Source organism: Pteropus medius, unplaced genomic scaffold, assembly GCF_902729225.1.
Source record: "Pteropus medius unplaced genomic scaffold, Ma_sr-lr_union100, whole genome shotgun sequence".
Taxonomy (NCBI): Eukaryota; Metazoa; Chordata; class Mammalia; order Chiroptera; family Pteropodidae; genus Pteropus; species Pteropus medius.
The window spans coordinates 10491671-10518060 of NW_024346062.1; the positions used below are offsets into that span (position 1 = coordinate 10491671).

The following is a 26390-nucleotide window of genomic DNA, read 5'->3' on the forward strand; positions in this document are numbered from 1 at the left end:
GGGGTCTGACAGGCAACTGAGTCACAAAGATAGGTTAAGAAAATAGACTGATGGGTGTTTGTCATCCTGAATTGCGTGCACATGCTCCATTCAAATTTATTTTATAATACCATGAAAACCAAATAAAATATAGACTGGGCTAAAAATGTTCTATATTTTGTATTAATGGGCCCATATGATATTTTTAACACGACACTATTGACATTTTGAGTGGTCAGTTCTTCCTTATAAAGGACTGTCCTACACATTGTAAGGTGATTATCATCGTTTGTCCCTCAGCCCCTTGCAACCAAATGTGTATAGCATCAAACCTTCACCCCTGAATATTACAGCAACCACTTCTGTCCACATTTTAGTATGCCTGCTAGGCGGAGACAGTTTCACCCTGGGTTATGAGCCCAGTGTTAGGGTTAGGAATAGTGTTATTTCATAGTAAAGTGTGTTGTTTCACCTACACCAAACTCAAATATTGAACAAGTAATTTAATTTTGTCTTTGCTGTTGTGATCTGTGACATGCAGTAAAACTTTGCCTTATCTTTCAATAGAGAACTCTTATGTGGGCAAAAGTCCTTTAAAAAACACCTTAGCCAGATATTAATTAGGTTTGTATATTTCTTATATGTATGAAAGTATTCCAACAGTTCCTTAAAGGTTGATAGGCTTTCCTCTCACTTAGGTACTCAAAAAGACTTACTGATTAATTTTTTAAAAAGCTAATGAATAAAAGAACTGTTTAAGGCAAAGGAAGTGAACTAAATCTATGACCTTTCTGGCACAGGCTTTATCCCCATCAATAGAGTTTCACATTTATGAAACTATAATAAATAATAAATAACAATGGGTGACAAACCCAGAGGGAGAAAAAAGCAGGAGGTGAGGCATTCTATAGTTTTGCCATGCATTATCTTCAGCACATTTGTTGCATTGTGGTTTTTTGAGGACTAGGCTTCCAAAGTGTTGCTTGCTAATGGATACTAACTAGAAGGTGAGAAATCTCCCTGTCATTTACTGTGGTCATAGAAGGAAAAGATTTTTGTTGAATGGTTAGGCACGTATCCAGTAGTCAACTGACCACCTAATGCAGGATTTATCGGAAGAAGCTGAAACTTTCCAGTGGATAAAACTTGGTTTTAAGCATGTGTTGATATTATTCCTAAATTAAAAAGTAAGTGTCAGAAGAAGGTATCCTGGGGATGAGGAAAGAGTATGGACTTTGGATTTGGCAAAGACCTTGATTTAAGTACCAGTTCTGTTATACATTTACCTTGAGAAAGATAATATTTCCAAGCCAGATTTTTATAAAGTCTGGACAGTAATAGCTCTTCCCTTAAAGGATTCTTCTGTGAATCAATGGGGGTAATGTCTGCAGAAATCTCAGTTCCTTCCAGCCTTTCTTCTCTTCTTTGTCTCTTTTCTTTCCCTTTCCTTTTTTTCCCTTCAATTTTTCTTCTTTTCTTCCAAATACTACATGTTAAAATTGACTATAATGCATTGTTGTATTTGCATACAAGTAACAAAGGTAATAGTGAAACTAGAAATAATTTCCCACATCAGTGCATATAGTTTTTTTTTTCTTTAGTAATATAAAAATAAATACGCAGTAGAGTGGCTTAGTTTGTAGCAATAGCAACACGTTTTCAATTCTTAGGAATATCTCACTAGATCAACTTAATTTCTTAGCATTAGTTTCTTCACATTGTTGTTCATATTAATATAATAAATTTCTCTTCTGAGCAGCTTGTTCAGACACATATGTAATAATTATTGACAAATAATGATTTAATAGAATGAGTATAAAAGAAGTAGAAAGGAAACTTTTGACATTTTTTGAGCCTGCTATCCAAATGTTTTGCATGAAAAAATTCTACTGCTTGTACTTTACCAAAGGGGTCCATCAGATATCTTAGTATTCTAATTCAGAATGTATTATTACCTTTCTATTTTTATTACTGATTTTTGAAGTTTTGGAATCAAAGTTTTAGCTTTGATTCCTTTAGGTCACATTAAATATTGTCAGGCCCTTGTTGTGCTATGGGGAGTGTAAGATTAATGGTGAATTACCAAAGTAAGAGTATCTACAAGGCAATGAAATTCTAGTAGAGGAAATTTCAAATCTGCTTCTTTCTATAAAGCAAATGACAAATATTTGCATATTTTATACATACATTTTTATACTATGTAATGTTGAGTCAACTTATTCTCAATAATAATAAGTTTTTACACACTTATCAAGAGCAAGTGAGTGGTATTGAAAGATTTAAGTGTCAAAGAGAAAGTAATTTGCAAAGAGAAAGGGAAGGTTGTAGAAAATTACCAAATTATGAATATAAGTATGTATCAGGAAACTGTTTTTTACTTGGAAAAACTTACTGAAGGTAGGAAAAAATTCAATTATTTAAATGCATTTTATATAATAATGTTTAAATATTCTGTGTGCTGTTTATTTTAGATAGAAATCATATTTTATATGAAAATATTAATGTAGTTTTAGTCTGTAACTTCAGATTGACATTTTACATATCCAAGTTTGATATATATATATTTTTTGCTTTAAACAGTATCATGCATGCCATTCCTACTGTCTCTGTCTTTATTCATTCAGAATTGGAAGATATAGCATTATGTAGTACTGTATTTTAAACTAGGTGTTTATATCATAAGTAATAGTACTTTCTGAAATTGTGTGCCTTTAAAAAATAAAATGGATTATACATATACTCACTCTCTTTTGGGAAATGTATTTAATATTTAATACAAAATATTTGGTGCTGAAATTTGAGAAACTTTTTGGAATCAACTTTGCTTGGAATGGAAAGAAGATATTTTAGTAATTGGAACAAAGGAAATTTTATTCATTTCTAGCAATAAGTTATACCTGTGACAGCATGCTTGCTGCCCCATATCAGGCAAAGGGTGCCATTCGTGAATAAGTCATACCCTGTTCATGTTTCTTTTTCATGCAATGCATGCAAGTTTTATAGTAAGATCAAGTAATGAGCCTCTTTCTTTTGAGAACATACAATATGAAAAGATCATGCTCCAAAACTAGGTGGTGTGTATATCAGTATAATGACATTTTTTTTTCAAGCTCTTTCCCATGCCATGAAAGCAACATTCAATTTGTTTTATGATAACTGCTTTGTTTTTTAAAAATAGACTTTATTATTTAGAGCAGTTTCAGGTTCACAGGAAAATTGAGAGAAAAGTACAGAAATATCTATAAATTTCCGTATATCCTTGGCTCTACATATGCGTAGCCTTCCCCTTTATCAACATCCCCCACCAGAGTGATATTTTTATTACCATTGACCAACTTACACTGACACATCATAAGCACCCAAAGACCATAATTTACTCTCAATTTTTTTTTTCAATAAAAGGGAAACTTATACTGAGGCCCCAAAGCCAAAGGGTTTTAGGAGGAGGCTGCCCTGTTTGCCGAGGAAGTGGCAGAAGGACTTATTTGACCTTCTTTTTGGAGTGTAGTTTGTCAGTGTGGCCATACTTCTGTTTGCTCTAGTTGACAGCATGGGGATGCAGGCAGGCATAACACTTGCGGCATATCATCTTGTCTCAGTTGTACTTCTGGGCCAGCTGGTGGAGAGAGGGCTTGATGATGTTGTCCCGCAGCTGAAGAACCAAGCGCAGTGTGGACTCTTTCTGGATATTATAGTCTGAGAGAGTGTGGCCATCCTCCAGTTGTTTGCCCACAAAAATCAGATCCTACTGGTTAGGTAGGATGCCCTCTTTGTCTTGGATTTTAGCTTTGACATTCTCTGTGGTGTCACTGGGCTCGATCTTGAGTGAGATGGTCTTGCCAGTCAGAGTATTCACAGAAATCTGCATCTCTGTGTCTGCTGGGGAGGCTGCTTGGCTGCCTTGCTGAAGAAAAAGTGTAAACTTTTTTTTTTAAAGTCAGTATAGCATTTGCTTAGATCCTGAGGTGCATGTAATAGGAATCTGTTGTTCACCTATGTATTTGAATCATTGTGATAGCTTTCTTATCTGGGTAGGCAAGGGAATGAGTGTAAAGGAAGCTTCAGCTCTTCTTTTCCAGAGATGGTCTTAATGATTTTGAACATGTTGTGAAAGACAAAAGAAGATCAAATGGTAATCCTTCTTAATTAATATAACTAGTAATTTGAATAAAGAAGAATATTCTTTTGAAGCTAAAGGATAGCATTCAGATTACATTCTTCTTTACTCTGGATTAAAAAAAAAAACTATGTATTTTTCTCAAATTGGAGCAACATGCATATGGTGTTTGACATCCAGAATCCCTTCTGTCTTTCTAAACTGAAGCTTAGATGTAATATTCTTTTGATATGCTTCATATTTGCCCTTTAAGCTTAACACTCTGTCTTCTACCATTATTGCTAGTCCCACTATTAATGATGACCAATATTTAGTATTTTCTACATGGTGGACATTCCGCTAAGCAACTTACATATAGGTGCTCAATTTTCTCCCCAAATCTGTGAGTTAAATACTATTATTTTATTCTTAAGCAGAGTTAAAAAGTAACTAAGACGGAGAGAGAGAGATTTAATATCCTTCCCCAAATTCAATTTGATGGAAGCTGGACTTGAGTTGGGATTTTTCTGATTAAAAAGCCCATATCCTTACCTTTTGCAGATTTGTGGCATTTGGTGTAGGACAGTTCATTGTTAAGCTTTGTCGAGCTTTACAGAACTGGTAGGATATCTTATCCAGTCTCTAAATGATAGGAGCATCCTCCCCTTGTCCTCATCAATGTGTTACCAATAAATACCTCAACATTTTCAAACATCCCCTGGGGGAGATGGGGTCCCAGTATAGCAATGGTGGAAAATCATTGCTGTGGTTAAGTGGTCAAAGAATGAAAAGTTAAAAAAAAGCCATAGCAGGATTAGGTCATATAGTATCATGACTTTGAATCTAACTGAGCTTAACTATTGAGCTGCTTATGAGGAGGATGGCTATGGAAAGGACCAAAAGGTAGAACTGTCTCTATTTTTGAGACACTCAGCTGCTTTTATGAAAACTACACAGTGTTTTCAAGATATTGCTGGCAGCTATAGATATTTTATGGTTATAGTCAACAACAGGAGGGTTTTAGCAAACAGTCCAAAGAAAAAGCTGAACTCTAGTCTCTAGAAAAGAGATGGAGTTATCAGAAGTACATTCGAGATAGAGTACCCTTAGTTTCATTAAAAAGGCTTCAGTGTAGCTAGCAGATATGGGATGTGTGGTTCAAAAAAGTCCGTAGCAGAAATCATGACCCATTGCTGAGTATCAGAGAGCAGACAAGGTAAATTTTTACATCTTCACCTCAGGATTGGTCACAGGGACGGGCAGGACTAAATATATTTAAGGTTCTAGAAATGAGGTAAGAGCTATTAAAAGAGTATGAAAAAGAAGACATGCCAAGGAATTCAGCCTCTGAGCTGAAGTGGTTTGACAGCCTGGAGTAGGTTTGAATGGGATATGAAGAAAGCGCACAAAGGGAAAATAGTTTAACCATATCCTTCACTACCAAAGGGCTTTAACTGCACGATAGCAGGAGCCAGGGCTGTAGGCAAGTTCCATATAGAAACTCTCAGCAATAGTATTGTTCACATTTACCATTGGGTCTCTAAAGCAATTATTATTTAAAAACCTTTTTTAACTTTAGATGGTATCTTCACCATGGTATATTACACAGTTAAAAGAGAGTTTGGAGGATATTTGTTAGTCTTTTTTTTGACCTTTCAGTGTCCGAAGGCACCTCCTATGTATGAAAGAGTCTTTAAAAGAGCTAGAGCTTGCTTTCTGAAAATGCCTGATATTTGCTTTCAGAGCCTTCTCTCTGTGGATATAGGACGTAGGTGCTGCCAGTCAAATCCCTCACCAGAGTCTTTGGCAGAAAGCTGGTGAAGGGATGAAGAACAGACATTGTAGAACCTACTCAGGACATGATGATTACAGATGTGTCTCTACATCCAGTATATAGAGACGGCCTTCATGGTTTCTCCAGTGGCTGCATCCATAGCCTAATGAGGGTCTAAGCTGTGACATGTGTGAAATGGAAGTGGTGAGTGACTATAAAGTTTTTGACTTAGTTCTACAGCCCTTGCAAAATTCTGTGGGTACCTAAAATTGAGATATAATTTATTTAAGTGATTAGTTTGATCAGTTTTGGTAATTATACATACCTGGAGGCCACAATCCCCCAAAAGTATAGAATATTTACATCATCCTGTGCTTCTTTCCAGTCAATACAACCTTATCTTCCCACTAAAGAAAAACAATTTCTCATTTTTACTACCATAAATTAGTTTTGCCTGGTCATGGACTTTATATAAATGGAATCGTAAAGTACATATTTTGTGTCTGGGTTCTTTTACTTTGAGATTTATCCAGGATGCTTTGCATATCTGTAGTTCATTTCTTGCTGTTGCTGAGTAGTATTTAATTGTATAAATATGCTATGATTCATTTAACCATTCTCTTGTTGATGGCTCATTTCCAGTTTTTGATTAGGGACATCATAATCATTCTTGTGACTTTCTTCTGTGAGCATATATTTTCATTTCTCTTGGGTAAATAATGAGGAGTAGAATTTCTAGTTAAAATCTGTTTTCCTAAATTTTGATATGCTACTTTTTTGTTATATTCTGTTGAAAATATTTTCCAAAATTTCTGGAATTTTCTTCTTTGATCTTGGATTATTTAGAAGTATGTTGTTTAATTTCCACATGATTAGTGATGATTTTAGATAACTTTCTGTTATTGATTTTCAATTTAAGTTTGCCATGGTCACTGTATTCATTTTCTATGGCTGCTATAACAAATAACAACAAACTTTATGGCTTAAAACAACAGACGTTTATTGTCTTTCAGTTTAGTAGTTCAGAATTCGAAAGTGGGTCTCACTGGGCTAAAATCAAGATGATGGCAGAGCTGTATTTCTTTCTGGAGGCACTAGGGCAGAATCCATTTCCTCGCTCTTTCCAGTTTCTAGAGGCTGCTCTTAATGCTTGGCTCATGGGCCTCTTCTCCTATCTTCAGAGTCAGCAATGTTCAGTGGAGTCCGTCTTATGCTGCTATCTTTCTGGTCCTTTCTCTTCTGCCTCCTTCCACTTTTAAGTACCTTACAGATAACATTGAGTTAACCTGGAAAATGCAGTTCATTAGCAACCTTAATTCCATTGGTGACCTTAATTCCTATTTCTCACATAACACTATATTAGCAGGCTCAAGGGATTAGGACATGGACATCTTTGGGGGTCCATTATTCTATCTACCAGACTCAAAAAACATATTCTATATGATTTTAGTCCTTTTTTTGAGATTTGTTATATAGTCAGGAATATGATAAATCTTGTTGAATACTCCCTCCATGTATATTTAAAAATAGCAGGTTTTCTACTGTCTTGAGGTAGAGTATTAATAAGTGTCAATTAAGTCAAGTGGATTATGTTTTTCATTTATTAATTATCGAGATAGAAGCATTGAAATTTTCAGCTAAAGTTTAGCATTTTCTGTTTCTCTTTTCAGTTCTATCAATTTTTCCTGCATATACCTTGAAGCTCTATTATTAGGTAATATGTGTTTAGGATTATCATGTCCTCTTGGTGAATTAACTTTTTCGTCATTACGAAATATTCTTTAATCTGGTAATATCCTTTGTTCTGAAAATGACTTTGACTTTAATATAGCCACCCTAGCTTTTTTATGATCCATTTTTCATCCCTTTATCCTATTTGTGTAATTATGCATAAAGTAGATTTCTTGTATGTAGTATATAGTTGGATTTTGCTTTTTTAAAATGTCATTTGACAGCTCTGCTTTTTATTTTAGGCTTTTAGACCATTTGTATTTAATAGGATTACTTACATGATCAGATTTAAAACTATTGTCTTTCTAATTTTTCAAGTAGATTAATTTTTTTTAGAGCGATTTTAGGTTCACAGCAAAATTGAGCAAAACTACAAAGATTGTTCCCATATCCTCCCTGTCTCATATCCCAGCTTCCCCCACAATCAACATCCCACACCGAGTGGTACATTCATTACAATTGATGAACCTACATTGACACATTATTATCACCAAAGGCCATAGTTTATACCAGGGGTCACTCCTGGTGCCATACAGTCTATGTGTTTTGACAAATGTACGAAGACATGTAGCTACCATTACAGTATCTTATAGAATAGTTTCGCTGCTCTAAAAAAACCTTTTCTCTACTCATTTATGCCTTCCTTCCTCCCAACCCCTGACAACAACTGATCTCACCATCTCTATAGTTTTGCCTTTTTCAGAATATCATATAGTTGAAATCATACAGTAGATAGCCTTTTCAGATTGGCTTCTTTCACATAGTTAAATGTATTTAATTTTCATTCATGGCATTTCATGATTTGGTGGCTCATTTCTTTTTAGTGCTGAATAAGATTTTATTGTCTTGATGTACCATAGTTTATCTGTTCACCTACTGAAGCACATTTTGGTTGCTTCCAAACTTGGTAGTTATGAGTAGAGCTACTGTAAACATCTGTGTGCATGTTATTGTGTGGACATAAGTTTTCAACTCCTTTTGGTAAATATCAAGGAGCATAATTGTTTGATCATATGGGAAGAGTATGTTTAGCTTTGTAAGAAACCAACAAATTGTCTTCCAAAGTGGCTGTCCCCTTTTGCAAACACACTTAGCAATACATGAGAGTTTTTGTTGCTCCTCATCCTTGCTAGCATTTGTCGTTGTCAGTGTTCCGGATTTTGGCAATTCTCATAGGTGTGCAGTTGTATCCATTGTTTTAATTTGTATTTCTCTAATGACATATGAGGTGGAGCATCTTTTTATATACTTATTTGCTATCTGTATGTTTTCCTTGGTGAAGTGTCTATTTAGGTCTTATGCCCATGTTTTGTTTTCTTATTGTTAGGTTTTATTTTTTAATACATGTTTTTTTTTAAATTATAGTTGGCATACAATATTATATTAGTTTCAGATGTACAACATAGTGGTTAGACATCTATATAATTCACAAAGTGATTACCTCAACATCTAGTGCCCCTCAGATACCGCATCGTTATTACAATGTTACTGACTATATTCCTTATGCCTTACTTTATATCTCCATGACTATTTTGTAACTACTAATTTGTACTTCTTAATCCCTTCCCCCTTTTTCATCAACCTCCCAACCCTCCCTCCCATGTGGTAACCCTCAAAATGTTCTCTGTGTCTATGAGTTTGTTTCCGTTTTCTTTTTTTGTTTGTTTATTTTGTTCTTTAGATTCCACACGTATGAGAAATCATACTGTATTTGTTTTTCTCTGACTTACTCCAGTCAGCACAATACCCTCTAGGTCCATCCTGAAATACCTTTTCTATCCCTTTCCTTTCTTTCTCTGTGTGTCTTTTAATCTGAAGTAAGTCTTTTGTAGGCAGCATATGTAAGGATCTTGTTTTCTTATCCATTCAGCCACCCTATCTTTTGATTGGAGCATTTAATTCTTTTTTATTTGAAGTACTTATTGATAGATGTAGTTATTGCCATTTTATTATTCATGTTTTTGATACATATTTTTTTCTTCTTAAACGGCTCCAACATTTCCTGCAATATTGGCTTGGTGGTGATGAATTCCTTTAGTCTATGTGTGTCTTTTAACCTGAAGTGAGTCTCTTGTATGCAGCATGTGTAAGGGTCTTGTTTTCTTATCCATTCAGCCACCCTATTATTTAATTGGAACATTTAATTCTTTTTTATTTGAAGGACTTGTTGATAGATACGTAGTTAATGTTTTGTCTTTCATTTCCTTGCATATTACTGAAAATTAATGCTCTAGCGAGGTATTTTCCTTCTTCACTTTGTAACTTACCACTAAGGATGATAATGGCAGTTATTTGAGATATACTGATTTTGTATATCTTAAATATACAAAATATGTGTCATGATACCTCACTCAGAATGTTGTAAAGAGAATTTGGTCACATTTTATGGTGTAGATTCATTCTGCTCTTATACCCCTCAAAAGTTTTGATGTAGAGTTTTCTTGAGGGGTGCCCAAATATCACTTGCTTACCTCTTATAATTCTGCTAAAATGTACCTCTGAAAAATTTTTGAAAACTTATTCTCTTATTGTTGCGTTTCAGTGAATAAGGAAAAAATAAGGTGGTAAAATCTAGAATTTCTCTTGAATAGTTCATGAAATTTCTGAAACCTACACATTTCCCTTTATTCTTCATTTTGATTAATTGAATTTTTATACAGTGAGTCAGTCACTCAAACCCTTTATTCATGACTCCTACCTTATCCTCTAAATTCAATTGTCCTGAAGTCCAATCTTGTGAATACGTCATCTTTTCCTCATCACCTCTCCATGCCACTCACTGCCCTAATCCAGGCCTTTATTGCTTCTCATTTTACTTTTATTGGCTGCAATAGAAGGCTGCTACATGATTTTGTAGCTTTTAAAAAGACTCTCATTACTGAAATTTCTTTTGGTTCACCTTTGCATCACAAAGAAGGCAATTTTTAAAAGTTAACCGAAAAGAGCACACATGAATTTATCAGCACCTATTGATACAAAACCACTTTTAGCTTTAGCTTTAAAAAGAGAGTAGCCTAGATAGATAGTATGTTTTTAATAGGCAACTCAGATTTTCAGAAAACCGTTGGCAATGGACGATTTCTAGGCAAGGCAAGATTAGAAATGGGTTTCCTGTACATAAACTGTTTGGGACCATAGAAATCTAGGAGACTGACTTGGACTTGGGAGGAAGTTCTCCAGTGTGAATTTCAACATGCTGATATAACAGTCAATATGAGTAGGCATAAACGTGCTAGATATTTTTCCTTTGTCATTATAGAGCCATTCTCCATTCTTTTTTTTTTTTCTCTCTCTGCTTTGTGCCCTGTAGGTGCAAAAAACCTTTAGTTTTACATCAGTGGGTTTTCTCAGACTTTAGCTTCTGGTTGGTCATGGCCACTGAGAGACACTTTTAAAAGATCAAAGGGTGATTGCTCAGTGCCATCAGGGTATTTATTCACTAGGTTTTGTCCTACCACATTGCCACCAAAGCGTTGGCTATGTCTCTCTCCTATGGCCCCTATCCTTGCCTCTTTGGTCTTAGGGGTGATTGCAGCCCCACAACACTAGCCCCGAGGCACTGCACAATATCTAATGGTTTCTCTCACTTATACCTGTATTTTCTAAATAGTTCTTTTCTTCAATTACTTCCTTTGAGTATGTCACCTGTGTTCTTCTGAGACTGTGACTAATGTAGGTGATACTCAAAATATTCAATAGCTTGTAAGGCATGGGCGACAACTAATTAGAACAGACGTAGCTTTAAACTTTCAGTAAGGCAGCACCAGTATATGCTGTGTAAATATCAGTGCTGGTTGTGAGATGTGGAATAAGTATTTTGTAAGTATAGTAGGTAACGTGTCAAAATTTAGATATTTTTTAAAAAGCAAAGTGGATTCAAGATCTTTAATAACATCTTTCCTATTCTCTCAACTCAATGTGCTACCTAAGAATAGAGGATGACATAGTAGTCAGCCTAGGGAGGGGACCCCCACAACCAAAGTGTGCTTTGTTTAGGCTTAGTTGCACATTCCCCTCCATTGGGTAGAACTACAGATGTATTTTTGGCTTACATCATTTTTGTGGGGCCAAGAAAGTAAATATACTAGCCTCTTCCTTCAAATCCAGGGTCCTAATTTTACTAAGACATCTTGTTCTTAAATCCCCTAATACGTTCTATTTCTACTTATACGGAAACAATTTTCAAGCATACAGGATCACATAATTATAACTTCACATACCTCTCAACCAAATACATCTACTGAATTTATTAACAAACACAGTGTATCCTCCTCTTCCAATACAATAATTTTTCCATTTGATTAATACTTCCGATCAGATAGCATTCCATACTCTCTGCTGTTGAAATGTGCACAACACTCAGAACAACTATTGTCATGTCTGAGAACCTTTCCTGGAAACCACCAGGCAAAATTGATCACTGTCCTCTGTGCTTGAAAGCACTTCTCACTCTGTATTGTGATTAATAGTATATGTTTCTGTCACCATTGCTAGATTTTGATCTCCTTGAAAGCAGGGATCAAATCTTTTTCATCTTTATAACCTTAGGGCTTACAACACTGTATGTGATGGAACACGATAAATGTCTGTTAAACTAAATTCAGTGAATTTGGTTCCTGTGGGTTTGATGGTGTGCATGTGACAGAGCAGGAATTCAAGCCCAATTCTATTCCTACTCCTGGGTCTAACCTCTTATCCACTATAATGTGCCATGTTTCCTATTTGTTTCATGGTAGTTGTTGCTCTGCTGGATGCAAGTTTATTTTTGTTAATCTTAAATTTGCCTTACAATTTAGGAAATTGATGATTTCTTACGTGGATTCTCAGATCTAAGTTACATGTGAATTGATTATTTTTGTGTTCTCTGTACCATAAATCCAATAATAAGAATTTCAAAACATGTTATTGAAAATATGATTAAAAAAAGCTTTATTACTATTTCTTTTCTTTTCTGCCGGGAGGTGAGAGCAAAATAAGAGGCAGAGGTATATAAACTATTCGCATATTACTGTAGACAGCCTGATGTATAGTAACGGGTCCAGGATTGTAAACGTCCCTCTTGGCACTCTTACCACTGTTGGAGTATTACTGTGTTCTCAGCTGAATGTGTTCAAGGATCTTCTTTGGTCTGAAAGGTCAGCTGCTTTTAGTTGTGCACTGGTAGAATACTAATAGTCCTTATTCAAATTACCTGCTCCAGCACTTATTAAATTGATGGCCCTGTGCTCTTAATTTAATACTGGTGTCGTTCAGAGGCAAGCTGCAGTGGCACTGTGCTGAACTGGGTGATGCTGAGGCAAAGTTCAAGCTGAAACCGTGGTTTGGGGCTGCATTTTCCCACTAAATTAGCAGTCAGATGCGGTGTATAATTAATTAGCACAAACTAGGGAAAGCTTGTCATTTAATAAGCCTTTTTTATTTCTACATTACACAAACAGTGGGAATTGATCCATTAAGTGCCTGGCTATTAATGCTGTTTAATGTATGTCTGGTTTTTAAATTGAGATGTCTGGGTACATATGTCCAGAGTTTAAGAGAGCCTCGTAGTTAGTTCAGTATTTGCTCAGATTTGAAGTCATGTTCCATAGAATCAATAATAGCTTCATTCTGAATTTGAACCTGATTCAAACATGCATATGGATTTAAACTGATAGTTTCAGCATGGTCTCAGAAATAGATTTTCATATATATCTTTATATGTTTTAAAGTTCAACTAGTCCCCCATCCCTAATATTAAATATTGCATTATGTTTGCAGCATTTTTTCTTTACTTTCTATTTCATATAATCCTTCTTATAATTGCCAAAGGCAGAGAACAACTTCATCTTTGTGGTATTAAGTATATTATCATGGAATTGTGGAGTTGGAAGGAGCCTTATAAAATATACAGGATAAGATTTCAGCTGCCCTGCCAAGATATCTGGAAGGGCACACAGTCTTACCTGTGGTCTAAGAATGATCCAAAGTATTGATGTTTTAAATAGCCCCTAAACTAATGTTTTTTTCTAAAACATGATTAAGGATGGTTCACATTGTTTTGTGAACTGGTTATTGGTACTTATGAGGTGATTAACAAATGTGTTCTTTAGAATAAATATCATTACATTTCACATACAGAAATGAAAACATTAAACGCTTTTTTTTTTTAAGTTAATGCAGATAGGAAAAACAAAAATCTAAATGTGAAATTACTTCAAGAGTGGGATAATTTGTTTTAACAGTTGATGAGGGTCATTTGCCACGTGGATAAAATATTTTATTTGCCAGTGTCAGTCACATTTAAATTAGTGAAATTCATCCTTGTATAAATTGTTAAATATCAAAGAATTTAATTATGTGTGTTATGTGTGTATATATTTAATAAAGAAGTTTTAATGTATGTAACTCAGTGAGAACATTAATGAAGAGATAAAAAACATAAAAATGAAGATGAAAAATTTAAAAGGGAAACAGAAAGAAATGAAGAATACAATATTTGAGATGATGAGTACATTAGAGGGAATCAACAGATTGGATAAGGTGGGGGATCGAATCAGCAATTTAAAGGATGGGGTAGCGGAAGACACTCAGTCAGAACAGCAACAAGAAAAAGATACCAAAAAAATGACCATATTTTAAGGGGCCTCTGGGACAACATCAAGTGCAACAACATTCATATCATAGGGGTACCAGAAGAAGAGAGAGAGCAAGAAATTGAAAACCTATTGAAGAAATAACGACAGAAAACTTCCCAAACCTGAAGAAGGAACTAGACATATAACCCCAGAAAGTTCAGACAGTCCCAAACAAGATGAACCCAAAGAGGTCCACATCAAGACACATTATAATCAAAATGTCAAAGGTTAAAGACAAAGAATCTTAAAAGTAGCAAGAGAAAAGCAATTGCCTACCTACAAGGCCGCTCCCATAAGATTGTCAGCTGATTTCTCAACAGAAACTCTGCAGTCCAGAAGGGCTTGACACAAAATAGTCTAAGTGATGAAAAGGACCTACAACCAAGATTACTCTACCCAGCAAAGCTATCATTTAGAATTCAAGGACAGATAAAGAGCTGCTCAGACAAGAAAAAGCTAAAGAAGCTCATCACCACCCCTAAGCCTGTATTGCAAGAAATGTTGGAGGGATTTCTTTAAGAAGGAAAAAATATGTTTTAACACAGTTGAAATGCTTTTAAGATTCTTTGTCTTTAACCTTTGACATTTTGATTATGATGTGTCTTTGTGTGGGCCTCTTTGGGTTCATCTTGTTTGGGACTGTCTGAACTTTCTGGGGTTGTATGTCTAGTTCTTTCTTCAGGTTAGGGAAGAATTCTGTCATTATTTCTTTAATAGGTTTTCAATTTCTTGCTCTCTCCCTTTTCCTTCTGGTACTCCAATGATGCAAATGTTGTTACTTTTGATGTTGTCTCAGAGGCCCCTTAAAATATGGTCATTTTTTTGGATTTTTTTTTTGTGTTGCTGTTTGGACTGGGTGTCCTCTGCTACCCCATCCTCTAAATCACTGATTCAATCCTCCACCTTATCCAGTCTGTTGATTCCCTCTTCATTCTCAAAGTTTTATGACTTTTTGTATTTTTTGAGCCTCCGCTTTTTCTAATATATTTTTTCTAAATAAATTTTGTTGAAATATGTTTATTACAGTCTCATCAATAGTAGTAATAAAAAGGGCAACAATTTTAATACTTAAGATGAGGAAAAATGTCTAACTAGATTACTATAGTAGATCAGTAAAGTGAAATATAATCATTAATATGATACAGAATACATAAGATATGATAGGCAAAGGCACTCATTATATGTCTAGGTAAAAAAAATGTTAAAAAATAGTATGTACCACTCTGACTCTATTACGAACACGTTACATGTTAGATTTTTTTATATATATTTACGTGTTGTATGTATATGTCTATATTTGTATCATATACAGAAGGCTGGATGCATGGATTAATAGAAGATAAGATCAAAGTTCTTTTAAATTTTATTTTTTGCTTATTTGAATTTTTTCAAAATTAAAAATATTCTTTCTGCTTTATTGAGATGTAATAGACATAACAGTTTGTAAGTTTTAGGTGTACAATGTGATGATTCAATAAACTTATATTAATTAACACTAATATTATATTATATTATATTATATTAATTATATTATATTATATTATATTATATAACATTTTGATTAACACTTCTGTCACCTCACATACTTACCACTTTTTTTTGTGTGGTGAAAACATTTAAGATCTATTCTCTTTAGCAACTTTCAAGTATATACTACAGCATTACTTACGATAAAGTGCTGTACTAAATTTACTTAATTTTGTAAAATGAATCATCTTTGTATTGAGTAAAAGATAATATACTTTATTATCACTTTGTATCCTGTTAGTGAACATTATTGTAGAAAAAATATTTAATCAGGATATTTTGCAACTTCATTGCAATAATAATTTGAACCTTGGAATAAAGTTTTCACAAAAAACTTTGACTAATGGTTTTGAAAATGCGAAGGAAATGTTTATTTTTCCTTTTTCCTATTTAGGTATTTTGAAAATGATATGTTGGAGGGAGTTAGCTGCAGACATGTTCTATAGCAGTTATTTAAAAAATCAGCCCATAAGCTTGCTATCCTAAACAAGTGAAGTTTTTATTGAGAAAAATGTACTACTTGAGATAATTCCCACGTAAGGCACTGAAATATGCATTAAAGGGTTTTGAATTATAGCTGATGGATGTGCAAGGCTGAAAAGAGATATTTTTTTAAGTTCTAAATAGTGTTTAAATTTCTAAGAACTGCATTAACAGGGATTCTTACATATCTTCATTTTTTAACACATATGAACACACAAGAGAGGAGTAGAAAATATAATGACTACACATATTGTTTTTTTTAATACTTTGGCAGAATTTAAAGTAATAATTAATATTGGAATGAAAATGAACTCTTGAAAATGTTTTTTCTCTGTCATACTAAAACATGAACAATTGTTTATATTGCATACTTGTGACTGGACAAAATAACAATTTGTTTTTGTTATTTTGGCTATTATATATGTTAAATTCAATTTCAAAAGTCAAAGTATACAAATATTTTATTAGTCATTTAAAATGGCCACATTATTTGTAATTAATTTATTAGTATTTGAAATGCAAAATCAGACGTATACATACTTTCTCTTTAGGTTACTTATTTTATTCATGTCTGAATTAATTGAATTTTATTTTCCAGTAAATATCTTTATCCTGAAGGACAGAGTATAGGAAAGTTACTGTGAGAATATACTTTTCAAAGATTCTTGAAACATCTAATCTTGTGTACTTGCAATCTTTTTTTTAGTGTGTTTAGGCCACTGTTATTTTTGCTAAGAATAAGCTAATGTATTTAGTTTGTTTAGTTGCTCTTCTTTTTTTCAAAATCTTGGTTGTTAATTATCTTTCCTCTTTTTCTATTATAGATCATGAAATATTTGGCCTATTAATACATTTCCATTGGAGATAAGTTTGATTAAAAGGTAAATTCAGGTCTCTGGACATCGTACAGGTAATTGCTGCACAATGAAATTGTTGTTCATATTGAAATTACTGATTGTTATGAATTTTGTTTGTTTTTAAGGCAAACACTATCATTAGGATTAAAAATAATTTTTCTTGAATTATACAAATACAAAAAAAATTTATTTTTAACTCATCTATAACATTTTACATATACTTTTACGTAATCATTTAAAATAGTTTGAAATAAAATTTCTGAATTATTATTTTAAATAGTTTGGATTGAGTCTCGAATACTGTATCTCCTGTAAAAAGGGAGTAGAGGGCAGAAAATTTATATTAGCATACTTGACATACTAATCATCCAGAATGGAATATAATAAACTGTTTCAAATATCCTTCTGCTTGTAATGATAGGATGTCTTTATATAAATTTGCAGAATTTATTTTATTTTACTAATTGATTGGCGTATTCATCATCCATAGATATATTAGTGAAAGCTGGATGACTTCCCTATGATAAGCTTTCCAATTAATTCTTCTCACACTGTTTTCCTGGTGACATTTGAACTTCTTTCATTATATAAAACACATCTGGAATGAGGCATTGCAGAATAATAATCATAGATGCTAACATGTTAAAGATTAGACCCTTGACATAGTCAAATGTGTTCTGGTTTAGAACAATGACCTTGACTTTGCTGCTTTAAGTGAACCACATTTAGAAAGAATATATAGGCATGTCTTTTCGGCCTTCCTGTCTTGTGCTAGAATTGCTCAGAAAGAAAGAAATCAAAATGCAAACCGTGTCTTCCGTGTTTAATAGAGTTGGCTATATTATCATATTTTTCCTCCTATCTGCAAATATTTTTCTTTTGTTTACTCAATATGAAAAATATTACAATAAGTAAATATTAAAAAAGTATTATCTAAAACATATGTTAAATCATTTATTACTTATAATTTACATTTGTATCAGAGGTTTACTGAATTCTTCTGTGGTACATTTCTTGAGAGAAGTTGCTAATATCTCGTTTAAATGGCTTGCTAATACATGCAGCAGATCATTTAAAATGAACCTTACATCTTTATAGGATGTTAGAAATGAAGACATTACCTCAAAATGTAGGTAATTATTGCCTCCTCTTTTATCAGTGCTATTTTCTGAGGTATTATCATAAGAGAGCACTTTAGTATTAAGCAGAGCCTTCAAGTGGCAATAAATCAGTCCAACTGGGTCATCATTGTCTAAGGCATCTGAACTACTACAATGTTGTGGATCCTATCGAGAGTGTGAAATCACTTGACTCTTGGCATTAACCTTTGCTGATGAATAGACACTGCTTTCCACATTGAGGAACAAAGCAGAAAACTATTGATTAAACACCACATTCACTTGATATTAAATACTGGCTGAACTCACTTCTTGCTTCCAGTTGCAGAGGGAGAAATGCAGAGAGTTGCTGAGTCTCCAAAGAATGGATGTTTGTAATTCAGAGCAATGTTTTTTTTTTTTTTCCTACAAAGTACTTTTTTTCTTCTTTGTTCAGTAACTAGCAGCCATGATCAGATATGAGTATGTACTGTCAATTCTGACTTCTGTATTTTATCATTTAAGGTGAGAGGTCGCAGTGCTGTGACTAATATTTCAGTTCTAAGCACGAATTGTTTCCTGACCTCAAAATCTCTTTGAAAGAGCAATAATGATTGTTCTGGCAATTGATTTGTCTGCATTAGGAAAATACATGATTTTTCTAAAATTCGTTGGTTCGATCACTGATTTACAGATGTTACATTTTCTACATTATTAGGAGTCATAATAAGAGGACATTTTAGAATTTATGACATACTTTTTGGGAAAAAAGAGACATTATAGTTAAATAAATTTCTCAAGTTAGAAGAAAGCAAAAGCTTAGGAAGAGAGTGTAGTAATACATATGAGCACAAAGAGAACAATAAGATATTTTACAAGACATCTTAAGCTAATTATCTTCTGATCCATTGCATGTGCCCACACTATTGACAACAGTTTGACAGCTTTTTTGTAGATCTACTTTATCTAGAAGGAGAACATGTATTATTGACAGATAAATCAATTCAATTCATGGAACTGGAGTTAAATTTAAACATTTTAGCCATAAATGAGAAAGTAATTTTTAATCTTAAATTTAAATAGTTTCTGTGCTTATATAACTGGAATTATTTTATTTTAGGAAGCAATGTAAATAACTACAAGGTCTTTCTTCTCTCTCTCAGGTTTCATAGTATTTTGGACCGAAGATATTGTACCAGTAAAACTCTTTATAAATAATTGTTTCTCTCATTAAAGGTTTTGACTGCCTATGGTTCAACACCAAGAATTCTAGATCAGCTAGCTGTGAATCAGTTATGGTTGAGCAAAGATCATTCCTTCTCTGAGTAATAGAAAATATTTCCTCTAAGGATATAATGGTGTAATTTAATACATGCACAGTATCACACAGTTTGCACAATTTTTCAAAAGGAGTCTTAGAAGACTGAGAGATGTTGATAAAATGAATCATGCTGCTAAACTTAATGGTCAAACCTTCTGATTTGATGTTTTCTATAGGATATGTAGCTCCTGAAATCTTTGAAAGCTACTGAAGCTTGGAAAACTGTGAAAAACATTCTATTTAAAAATTTCGTTATGTATCATATATTCCTTTTTTTTACTAAAGATATTTGTATGGAGGTCATTTTTATTTCACTGTTGTCTTGAACACAGGTGTATTGTATGTACACAAGAACCTTGGAATTTACTTTGGCACTTGGGGATCCCTGTGGACAATTTATTTAGCTGATATAATACAGTACCACCTTCTTTTGTGTATGCAAAATAGGATAAAGATAACTGTTTGCAAATACTAATATTTTTAAGGTTACAGTTAATGAAAATGTTTAACTGGAATTTGTTGCTTGGTGGTACTGAATACATGTTTTTTATTCTGTGCATGCTGTGAATGAGATATTTTTCTGATGTTTTGGACATGATTATACTGGATAGAAAGTGGCTGTGTCAAGGTTACAAGGTCACACGCGCTGTGATTACAGTCCATGCAGCACATACTGCAGACCCTTTCCTAATCTATTTGGTGTCTGTATATGACTTTCTAATGGAAATTATTTTAAAACGTGGTTGGTGAGATATAATAAATTATAATTATTTATCATTTTATTGTAACAGAAATGTTGGAATTCCATATTCAGAATTGCGAGGAGAAGGAACTGCAAGAGAGGAAGAAGAAGGAGAAAAAGAGTGAGAAGAAAAAGATAAAAGGACTCTTGGCTCAACCCTACAGATTTCAAAAGAAAAAACAAGTAAGATCCTCACTTGAGACATAAGCAAAAATAGTGTTTCTGCTAACAATGTTTTTGAGTGTTTTCTAATGCTCAAAAACATAAGTAGGTTATAATTCAAATTTTTGTTAGATTAAATTCCCCTGTCCCTGTTTTTAGAGATTATACAGAGATAGTGTAGAACACACCTAGGTAAAGTGAAGAACGATTCTGTCTACAGTTTAGAGTAGAGGCCTGGGATGTTTACCCACTAAACAGTATTGTTTCTATATTACAAATAAAAGTCCTTGTGGGGTTTTTGAAAAGATGAGATTATGCAAGCTCCAAAAGTTTTCTGCCACAGGTAGATTATTCAAAATCAACCTTTACTGAGGAATGTTTTGACGTGGTTCCCATTTATCTGATAAGTCACAAAAACTTCTTTTTAAAAGTTCTTTATAACAGTTCACATCTAAAGAGGACAGCTCTAAAGGCTTCCATAGCTTGAATGTAATAGTCTCCAGCTTGGTGTAGGAATCTTTTTAGTGAATTAGGAGAAGACTTTGAAATTGACTACACATTGTTAAAACTTTGCTTGGGATCTAGTAAAAGCACATATAGTTTATCCGATACAGTAGGGTTTATCTTTTTATATTTGTCATTCCTCATAAAAGATATCGACCAGAATTTTTGTGACTTTGACCAGCAGAAAACCTTAGCTGACATACTTGAGGCTAAAATGCAGTCAGCGGAAATGGAAACACTTCAGCCCTGCCCCTGTGGCAAGAATGGCTTCTCTTTAGATAATCTGGTTAGATTCTTTATGGATCCAAAGGGAGGTACATATGCTGGGCATTGCATTTATGTTTTTTTCTGACCTACCTGCTCCTTAGAGCTACATCCTAAGACTGCTGCTTGTGTAAAACCTTTCAGAACTCTGCATCAGTGATCTAGCTATAATCACACTGATCTGTTGGCTTTTCACTAAACTTTACTTAAGTGAAAACTAACCTTCTCCTTCCTGTTTGGGGTTATCTTTGACTGTATGTCTTTTGAATGGTGTGAGGATACTGGCTGTGAAAGTGGAACACTGCTTTCAAATGTCTTTAAAAGAAGGAAAGAAAAATGTGCCCCCTTAACACTTTCGAGTAAGATAAAGGAAAATAATGATAGTGTGCACTGCATTGTCAATATTGAGCTTCAGAGAGTCTTTTTAGAACATCTAAACAGCTTGAAACCCCTTTTCTTTTTTCCCCAAGTTTATTTATTCCAAATTTATTTTTTAAAACAAGCGTTTCACAAGGGTAAAACTTAATTCATTAGTGCATTTCTTAAAATTATATATATATTTATTCAGAGTCCTTTAAATATTTTAATTTCCCAGATAACAAACAAATGTCAGTTTCTTTCTGAGATATAGAACCAGGATAGGCAAAGAAAAGAAATAGGAAACAAGGGGACCTGAGGACATGAATTACTGGTCAGAAAAAAGAATAAGGATGCCAGGAATGTACAGGCATGAGATCTACCATAGAATGTTACTGGTCCTGCTCTCCATACTGACCCTCCTCTCAAATCACGTAGAATCTGTGGATTTCAGCTTCATACCCAATACGTAGGTAACAAGATATAAAAATACATAATAAAAACTATTATATGCCTTATATGGGCAGAGCTGATTTCAGATGTTAAGCTTTCACTGTATTTATCTATAATTTCATGACACTAGGGTAGTCTGAGTACTTAGTAATATTTATGGTCCGTGGTCATTTTTCCCAGTTCACCTTATGCTTGTATGTAATTTTTCTATAACTAATAGCTTATTCTTTTATAAAGTATGGTAATGGAATGGGTAATTATCATCTAGTTGCTTAGGACTGTACTTTTATGTATGTAAGGGCGGACCTCTTGCTCCAGCTTTCAAAATAGCATTCCTAAACATCACAGTACACCCAGAGCTGCTGAATGGGGGCATGTGTACTGACCCAGATTATTAGCGCATCCATCTTGCCAGCAACATTGTGAAATACTTTCCATTTTTCACATTGTACATCTTTTATGTGAAAACACACACACATACAATGGCAGCTTTAATAAACAGTATAGTTCTGTTTAAGAATTAACATTTACAAACATGATTTCCTTTCACGTACTATCTTAGTTCTAAAATTAGTAAAAATAAAATAGGATGTTTAAATAAGCAAACATTTTTTAAAATCTTGCTTTCTTTTACATTTTTCTCATGTTTTCCTTTTAAAAAAATTTTACTATAAAGTTAGTTATAAAAAATACTGTCTGGTTGGGTATAAAAATGATGTAGTTAGGTGTAAATACAGGCTGATGAGTCTCTTTACTGTTATTTCCAGGTGAGTTCAAGAAATAGGTTTGAGGTCATGCAAGAATTAAAACTGTGGCTCTAATACATTGACCCAAAGGAATTTTTTAACAGTAGATTAGCCTGCTATATGATAACTATATATGGCTCTTGTTAAGGGAAAAAGTTTTATCTGAATGGCATCTGATTCCTAGAATAGAATGAGAAGATAACTTTAAGAACATACCATTTTAGGATCTCCCCTGAAAAAATAACTTGGTGACTGACTATAGCAAGGAACTGTTATTCTCCCATTCTTCCAGTGTTCAAGCTACTACATTATATGTTATTTGACTTCATTTCTTTTCTGGTTTGTTAAAAAGGTTCCTTTTATGATTTTTAGAGTGGTCATGATTCTCTAGCACATTACCAAATATTAAATTAGGCAATAACATTATCTATTTAGAATTAAAGTGAGGTAATGTCCTTCCTAATTTATAGTCTCTATTCTAGAAGATACTTCTGGGATATATTATTATCATGAGTATAAGTTACAAAGAATATGAAATAGTTCCTGGCAAAGAAGTTACCACAAGATACTCTGTAAATAAATGCTAGCTGCTTATCAATGTGTTATAAAAAACTTTAAGAGGAAAAACAGTCTTGGCATTTTATGTGGGAGGCAGCCATCAGGATGTGTTTGTGTCAGAATGAAATCTTAACCTCACTCTAAATTGGCTTTCTCATCTCGTTTGAGTAGCCATTTTATCCACTAAAGGGGATCCTATAGCAGATGTAGAATCCACATCTTAGCCCATATCACACTTGATTATAATTGCTTTCTGTCTCTCCCACTAATTTATGACTCCATGAGAGATAAGAGGAGTAGATCAGTCAGTATATTTAAATCCCATTCTCAGAAATTAGACGTTTGTATATACCTTCAGCATCTTTGAAGGGGCCTGAAACATCACACAAACTGGACAAAGAGAGCAGGCATGGCATTGAGACTTTATTTTCTTTTTTAAAACCTTCATTCTTAAACAGTTTTATGAAAAGTCCCATACTCATTATTATTAAAAATCAGTCAAGTGAAACATTTTTTAAGACACTAATTAAAGGAATAATAGTTTACTGCTGACAAAAAAATAAAACATAAATTATAAATGTATATGGCTCTAATGGAGTTTATTATCATAAACTACAAACATAGTTTTTAAATAAGTTGCATTCCTTAAGGCATTAACAGTGTTAGTCCAAGGTGAGTTGAGTGTTCATAGTACTAAGAAATTCTTTGTGAGTTGCTATTAATGCTGAACATCAGTTTTGAGGCGATCATAGCTTGGCCCTGGGGACTGGTCTGCTTGCTTGCAAATTAACCAGTGTTTTTTGGTAAATGGGTTGAAAAATGTGAAATTGACTTTGGAATTGTGATCAATAGCCTTTGATCTCAGAATCCTATGTTTTCTTCTTTGTAAGTTATAACTGGCACAAGAAACACTTTTTGTGTGTAATAAGTAATATAAAGGATTTGGAGCTAGAGAGAAGCATATCTCTAATCAGCCAATTTTGTTATGTAAGTAAAGGCTAGGAAAACGGCACAGAAGCATCCCTATTTTAAAGGTTTAATACGTGGACAATAGTGTAGACAGGGCTCTGTATTTTAATGCTTTAGAAAGAAAACAAAACAAAATAAATCTTTCCTTTAGTAGCCCAGTCTTACATAACCAAATGGTATATCATAATTGCTCCCTGGTGTTCTACCTATAAAAATTAGTTTGGGATTAAATATTCTAGGATAAAATTATAAAATTAGACACCTTTCAGAAAGCAGAATGACAGAAAATGAATGAGAAATTTGATGGAGAACCCTAGATTCCACGTGAAGGGTTGGATAAATTACAGGATATCTTTATCTGGACCTACCTCCAAGAAAAATTACCTTATACTAGTACTCCATCCTAGTATTTGTACTTTCACTCATTTTAAGGTCTCTGTGTATGTTTTAATGATATATACATTTTTTTCTATGTAATCTATAATTACATTCTATGTTTTCATTTATGTCTCCTAATCTTTAGAACAAACTTTTTTCTTCCCTTGGAAATATACCACTGGCTATTGATGGAACATCCTGATTCATTATAGATATTTTAAAACAAATTTTCAAAAATAGTTTCATTCATGTACTGAAGTTCACCAATATGGAAGTCTTTTGACTTGAACTGTAGTACTTCCTAATTAACCTATGTCTTCAGTAAAGGAAAGGATATGTAATAATATAGGAATCTGTGGTTTAGCTGCAGATTCATTAAATAGATCTACAGTTAGTTAAGGAAATAATATATACAGACACTATGCCAAGCACTTTGTGAGCATTATATGATTAGTCTTTACAATAATGTGAAGAGGAAAGTATTATAACCAAAACTCTTCACTCTATTTTCAGACTAATCAACTGAGGCTTTAGCTCAAAGATGTTAAGTTTCCTGAGAACACAAAGCTAATAAGTGACGAACCCAAGATATAATTCCAAAATAATTTCATTCTTAGTCACATTTACACTACTGTTCCTTCAGTTTTTATAATCAAGGTAAATTTTGTTCCATAAAGAGTTTATGTTTATGTTTATGTTTATGTGTTCTGATTCTGTGTATAGAAGTGAAAATGTTATTAGGAAACAGAATTTTGTTACTGGGAAATGGAAGAATTTTTCAATTTCTTTGTTTGGAACATGTTTACTTACTTAGGCCTTTCATCATAATCGTAGTTTATTTACTTAATTTTTTAAAAATGTCTTTTCTGTATCACTCAAAGCTTTGAATTTGTATCTTACTACAAAGAATAGCTAAATGAGTAATTACTAGTTTTTGATAATGAGCTTCTATATAATGGTAAAAAATTCATTATAAACTGTTAATATATTAATTTGAAATTTATTTTGATTTTCTTCTAAAAACCTGAAATATAATTTTTCAATATTAAAGATACACCAGAGAACTAATTTGGTATGAGTGATATTATATGTTTTCAAGATAAAGATAGAAAGAGTGAACATAACTTTCATACCTGAACGTTATTTTCCTAGACTTTATTTTCTTGTCTATTACCATTTGTCCTTTAGATAAATTTTCAAGATATTAATATTTATTTATTTATTTATTTATTCCCTAGCTTTATTGAAATATAATAGACAATTAGTTGCTCATATTTACATTGTACAATTCAATGAGTTTTGTTTAATAATAGTTGTCATACAATAATATATTAGTTTCAGTTGTGCAGCGTAGTGATTAGGGCTCAAGTGATCACCCCACTAAATCTAGTATCCCTCTTTCCCCTTACATATTTATTACAACATTGTTGACTATTTTCCTTGTGCTATTCTTTATATATCCATGACTATTTTGTAACTATCCATTTGTATTTTTTATCCCTTCACCCTTTTTAACCATCCTTCCCAATCTCCTCCTGTCTAGTAGCCCTCAAAATAATTTTTCATTTTGAAAGAAATGAGTTTGTTTTCGTTTTTGTTGTTTATTTTGTTCTTTGGATTCTGCATGTATGTGAAATGACGCAGTATTTGTCTTTCTCTATCTGACTTCATTAAGTGCAATACCCTCTAGGTCCATCAATGCAACATCTTTTTCCATCCCCTTCCTTTTAGTTTGTGTGTGTCTTTTAATATGAAGTGAGTCTCTTGTAGACAGCATG

At 33.3% G+C, this 26390-nt stretch overlaps 1 long non-coding RNA gene and 1 pseudogene across 1 annotated transcript in view; one reads left to right on the top strand and one right to left on the bottom strand.

Annotated features, from left to right (window-relative positions):
• LOC120612527 (uncharacterized) overlaps nucleotides 1–21443 on the top strand; it is a 193614-nt gene extending 172171 nt beyond the window's left edge. The window contains exons 5-6 of the long non-coding RNA XR_005655468.1: nucleotides 17029–17114; nucleotides 20271–21443. This is a non-coding gene — a long non-coding RNA (uncharacterized LOC120612527). The remainder of the gene's footprint in view (nucleotides 1–17028; nucleotides 17115–20270) is intronic.
• On the bottom strand, nucleotides 3461–3862 carry LOC120612526 (ubiquitin-60S ribosomal protein L40-like; annotated as a pseudogene).
• Nucleotides 21444–26390: the final 4947 nt, after the last annotated feature.